Below are 6,524 nucleotides of genomic sequence, written 5' to 3' on the forward strand. Positions count from 1 at the left end.
TGTGGATTTTTGTTAGATGTCTTTTGCTTGCCCCCAGTCGCCTTAGGCTCCTTCTTCTTCTTCTCTTTCTTCTTCTTTTCCTTCTTCTCCATGGGAGCTTGCCTTTTGCCGGCTCTACCTTGCGAAGATGAAGGATTGGAGGAAGAGTTATAGGAAGTTGAAGGCTGGTGGGCAGCTCTAGACTGGTCTAACTGTTGACTCGACTGCTCAGGAACCATGGTGGTCTGAACTACATTAGTTGAGAATAGCCAAATAGGCAGGCCAATTGTCAGTCCTGGAAGCGACAATGTGGCCATGTGGGGCGCACCAACTTCTCCCCAAGAGGAGAATGGACTAGGATTTCCATCATGTGGAATTCCTTGGTTGGGGCGTTCCATGTTCTCAACCTAAGATTAACGCAGGAATAGGAGGTGATTATGTTCCGTTTAAAATAAATTTTATAACGACGCTTAGACACAACTTGCGTTTTCACTTTTTAAGAGTCGAGAAAAAGCTAAAGATGACTCTAGTCTCCTTCGATGTTTTAACGAGCCCAAAGTGACAAATGCTCGGATGGACTTTTTCAGTTATAGAGTTTGAAAAAGGCCAAAAGAAACTGCTCTGGAGTTCTAGGCAAAGGGTGTGCCAAACTTTTCGCAAAACCACAGAATACGTTTTACAGTACGAGTGGTCTATCTTCATGAATGCTATGTTCACTGCATTGCGATCAGTAGGGCGGCCGACACGGTTTCCTATTGGATAAAGGCTTTATTCCTATAGGGGTCTCCCAATATATACGCGACGGTACGTGGGAGCACAAGTCCGTATTGATACTTATCGCTTCACCGTGGAGGAATCACCCAACCACTCAACGCTAAGATATCACGTTTAACGACGCCGGAACACGTCTCTAGCTTAGACCTCTATGTGTTTGCGTTATGTTTCAATGCGTTGTTATGTAAATTCAATTTATTTTAAGGTTGATCTTGTTTAGCAGTTTGCCTTTATGGATCACCACGAGATGTATGATAACACTCCTAAATGCAGTCTAAGATGATAAGCAAGCTTTTCAATCTTTCAACTTTGAAAATCTTAACTACTGAGGGAAAAGAAAGACAACATCTTTTCACACAAATCATAGAGCACACACTAATGCACTTTTTCCTAAATCAACATGCAAGCTGTCATAATGCACATGCACAATGCAAGTATTTCTTTTCTCTTTCTTAATGTTGGCGTAATGCAAAAAGAAAGCTGTTGTATAATTTTGAATTCAATTTCAAGTGAAAGCAAACACGCTTGTCCAAAATCAAAAGACACCTTAAGATTTACTTGTTTCGACACTAGAAATATATAAACTCAAACCAAACGATGAAAGCAAAAGCTCAATCAGCTATGAACAACAAACAAACAAACTCTTAAGATCAAAACGACACTTTATCACAGGTCTAGATCTAAGAGGTCACAGCAAGACTAGTTCACTTTCGTTATGGGAAACTGTAAATGTACAAGAAATACACAAAGAACAAACACAGTTTGTTTATACAACTGAGGCAGAATAGTGACAAGGAAAGTTGGTTTCAGATAGGCACACTGACTGGTAACAAACAGCAAAACAAAGGTGAAAACAGGGCAAGAAACAGCAGCAAACCCCAGTAGCACAAGGCAAGACTGGTCCAGCGCAGGTGGGACACTGCCTGTTTGACCTTCAGCGCAGGTAGCCCCTTCGGGAACTGCGCTGAAATGCAAACAGCCTTTGTACAGCCTGCAATGAAGAACGAAACTTTCGTTTCTCTTGGTTTCCGGGTCACAGATTGCTCAAAAATTCACAGTTTTTGCTCAAATCAGAAGCTATCAGTCAAGGACACACTAAAGGATGACAAGGAGGATGAAAAGCTATCACTAAGAGCTTATTAGAGTCCTTGTGGATCAGCTCTTCAAATCATAAACTTGCCCAGAAACTGAGCTAGAGTAGCTGCCCTCTACTTTGTATTTGAAGGATTCAAACACAGTTTGATTCGGTACTCCCTTTGTTTATGAAATGAATAGCAAAAACACAAACAACCAACAAGATACGATCCCCAGCGGAGTCGCCAATTTGTTGTTGGGAAAAGTATCCAATACGGAATGACCCTATCCCACTCTAAGGGTGATAGTACCTCAGCAACAACTGAATACAAAGCTATTCAAGATTACTTCTTTATGAGATGTAAGAGAGAGGAGAAAGGGATCCACTAACTGTTGTCTTTCGCTAATGGTTGATCCAATCTTCCCTCTTTGCTGCTTGCTCCCAGCTCCTTGCTCTTTCACTGGCCCAGCTACACAAAGATCCTGCAAAAGCACAAGAAAGGGAAACTACAAGAAGCATACATCCATAATTGATTCAAGGATTAGAATAAATCAAACATACAAGCATCAATACACCATTGAGACACATGCACATAGAAGAACCTCAAATACTTTATTAATGGAAGAAGTAAAGTTCTGAGAGTGTTACAACCCTAATAGGCCCAATCCAGCAACACCTCCCAGCAGAAAGAAATCTCCTCTTCACCTCCTTCAAAGCAATCACCCAATAGTTCTATACTCAAACCAACAGCACTTCCTTACTTGCACAAAATTCCAGCCTTTATAGACCTCATGAGAGAGCTCTATATATAGAAGTTTTGGAGAAAAGATGAGTCAGCTTGAGACTGACATGAAGCTTACTAGTGTCCTCTCCCACTTCAGTTATTCTTCAGTTCTTGAGTCCACTTGGAGTTTCTTGCTTCCACTTGGAGATCTAGATCCTCTTACTCATCACAAGGCGAATTCCCTGATCCAAGTGTCATTTTGGAAGCTTCCTGGGCATTTGACACCTTGCAGAATGACTGTGCCACTTGGCCAATCTCGCCCAGCGCAGGTAGCCTTCATTAGATTTGACATTCAGCGCAGGTACAGAGTGGAGCAGTTGACATTCAGCGCAGATGCTCAATGGAGCAACTGACATGATCCAGAAATAGCTTGTTTTTGAGTGTTTTCAGGTGGAGAACTGATTTTCAGTGCTGTGGTTTGCTGACCTTGTTCCTCTAGGGGTAGGAACAACATTTTTAGGGACTTTGGATCCCTTAGATTATTGACATTTCATGCTCCATGCTGTTAGGCACAAAAATGTCTATAACACCTAGTAAAGTGCATCAAAAATCTGATATGATAGGTGTACAGACGAGAAAATCTGCCCTCATAGCTGAAATATCTAATTATTAGTTTCATCAGGGTAGCATATGTGTCCTGTGGGTACTTGAATGGGAAAACTCTACTGGCATGTCTCTGAAAACCAGCCTTGATATAAGGCTCATAATGATATCTGTCTACTAGCTGCCTCTTATTCCACTGCTCACCTACATTCGGAATACCGGTTGCTTAAGCAATTGTCTCGGGTGTCAAGGTGAATGTCACACCTGCCAAATTGACTTGGCCATTGTAAAGATGGAGCACAAATAGTCTAGCCAGCTCATGGTGGTATTTGATTGTTTCCACCATCTCACAAAATTGATAGTAGGATTGGTGTTGGAAGCACATGATAGCAAGAGGATAGGCCAACATCTCGGCAAGTGAGGTAGGCTCCTCCCGGTTATGTTTTGCACTCTTTTGAGGTCTCTTTGGTGCATGAATTTCTCTAGAAGAATCACTGACTGTTTCCTCATTTCTGTCATAAGAAGAATCTGACTCCATGTTTGCCAATGCTTGGGTTTTCTTAGATGAGTATGAAGAGATTTTATGGTGTCAATAGGTTTTTGCTGCCAAAGATGTGAATTTGATGATAGGACTGTGGAGGGAATGTGTATGAGGGGTTTGGGAATGCTGCTAATAGGTTTTTGGGGAATAGAATGGTTTAGGGAATAATATTTAAGATTTAGGGATATTAATTAGTGTTTAGGGTAATGAAATTTAGGGATTAGGGTTAGTAATTTAGGGATGCGAGTAATAGGGAATGGGTAAATATGAATGAAAAGGAAGGGAGAAAATGAAGTGAGGGAGTGAGGGAGTGAAAATGATAGGAGTGGGGTTTAGTAGCAAAAAATGCAATTTGTAAATCCTATGCAATGTTTTTTGATCAAACTGCAAGGAACTAAGGTTTCAATATTTCCCTATTAAATCACCAAGAAGACTGAGACAAACTCATGCATTGAGCATATTGGAGTGTGAACTTGCTTAGACAATGAGGAATTAGTGATTTGAGAGTCTTTGGAGGAATATGTGAGCGATTTCAGGTGTTGTAGTCCTGTGTGCCACACCACCTCACAGGTGTACCACGCTGCTTCGGTGCGTCACGCCAATACAAATTTTCAACAGGGAGTGGGCTTTGTGTGCGCCGCGTTGCTTCTGTGCACCGCACTTTAACCCAGGTGTGTTGCTCCTGTGATTTTCACCCTTTAAACACAAAATCACTCTCTTGGCTCTTGAAAACACAAATGAACTTGATGTCTTTCACTTGGGGACACAAATGAGACTTCTTTGTATTGAAAACACTTTATATTGCAATGGCTTTAAATTTTTCACTCAAGAAAACCCACTCTTCTAATGTTTGCTCATTTCAGTTTCTTTAAAACTTTGTTTTGGCATTTTGCTTGGTTTTGCCTTTGATGGACTGAATGCTTTGGCATTTTGTTTCTTTTGCAGATGATGGAGTTTCAGAGGCTTGGCAAGGTGACCAAGGCTGCCTCTGAAATTATTACATATGGACAAAATGAAATTACATCGAATTTGTACATGGAACATAAAAAACTCTGTTTTTCCTCAAAACAAGGTTTTGAGGAAAAATCAATCGTTGAGGATGTGATTATGGAAATTATTGTTGCTGAGACTTTATTTGAACTCTTCATGTGCCTGCTGACCATTATTGAGCATTTTGAAGACCTTATTGATGAAACCCTAGACCTAATGAGACCTAAAACCCTAAAAATGACTTTTACAGATTTAAAGACAAAAAATGACTATAGATGATCTAGATGTATGAAAATGGGCCAGCAGGTAAAGAACATGAGGGAAAATGTATAATATGCCACTACCATCAGATGATCCATGACCCTAATGGAATGTAGCTGAGCAAGTGAGACACCTAACATTCAATGCAACAAGAGAATTTGATCACTGATGGAGAGATGAATATACTGACACTATCATTGGCTCCAATGGGGATGGTAGCTCCTTGGAGGTGCCAACAACTAAAGACCTCTCGAAAGTAGACACTGCCTTCTTCCATTGGGCTATGGAGTCAATAAATTCAACAAACCAAAACCAATCTCTTGACTTAATTTCAGGACTGAAATCTGACTCAAAACTGACTGAATTTCAAGACCAAAATCGACTGAAAACTTTATACAAACAATCCCAACCAAAAATGAAATCAAACCTTTAGTTTTATAGCCTTCACTTCTGGCCCCAAACTAAATGAATGATTACAATACACACTTGCAATGAAGAAAATAAATGGTATATACAATGAATACATATGACAATAGAAAATATTTCAAAGATGGTACCGTTTCAACAGTCGACCATTGAACAACCCACCTGGACAATCTTTTCCATCCATTTCTTTCAGCAAGAAAGCATTCTGACCTTGGTATGCAACAATTCTGAAAGGTCGTTTCCACAGATTCTCGAACTTGTCATGTTTCCCTTTGTCTTCGTTTCGGGCATCCCATTTCAGCACTATGTCTTCAATTTGAAACTTATACCCCTTTGCCTTTCGATCATATATCTTCTTGATTCTCTCTTGCAGCTTGAAGGTATTCTGAAAAACCTCCTCTCTAGTCTACTGTAAATGGAACACTTGATTGATTCTCCACTGCAAATGATCTTCCTCACTACCAGCTTCCTGCAGAAGTTTAACAACCGGAACTTCGAGAGATGTAGGAAAAACTGTGTCCACACCATACGTGATCTTGAAAGGGGACATACCTATTGACTTTTTCTGACTTACTCTATCCACCCATAGTGCACTGACCAATTTCTTATGCCATCTTTTCTTGTTTGTATCCAACAGCTTTTTGATGATGTTGACTAAAGATTTATTCGAGGATTTCGCCAAACCATTACCTTGTGGATAGTATGCAGTTGAGTGCCCCAAGGTAATTTGATACTTGTTGCAAAAATCAATCATCTTTTTAGATTTAAAAGCCACTGCATTATTTGTAATCAGCTTATTAGGACAACCAAAACATGACAAAATATTGTTCTCAAGAAATTGAATTATTACCGCATTAGTGGCCTGTAGAGTAGGAATCTCCTCTATCCATTTAGTGAAGTAGTTTGTCGTTGTAAGGATCCACTTATGTTGTGCTAAAGACGTAGGATGGATCTTTCCAATGAAATCTAAACCCTAATGCTAAAACGGAGCAGTTACTTCAACCAGTTTAAGTGGCAAAGGCTGTAATTTTCTCTTATCTTGAAAAATCTGACATTCGTGGTAGCTTGTAACAGTTTTGTACACATCAAAAAAGAGGGTTGGCCAATAATATCCCACTCTAAAAATTTTATTAGCTGTTGTCCTCCAAAAT

This window comes from Pinus tabuliformis, chromosome 3_2 (genome assembly GCF_031772625.1).
Source record: "Pinus tabuliformis cultivar Carrire ecotype Pingquan chromosome 3_2, CPIR1, whole genome shotgun sequence".
Lineage (NCBI taxonomy): Eukaryota > Viridiplantae > Streptophyta > Pinopsida > Pinales > Pinaceae > Pinus > Pinus tabuliformis.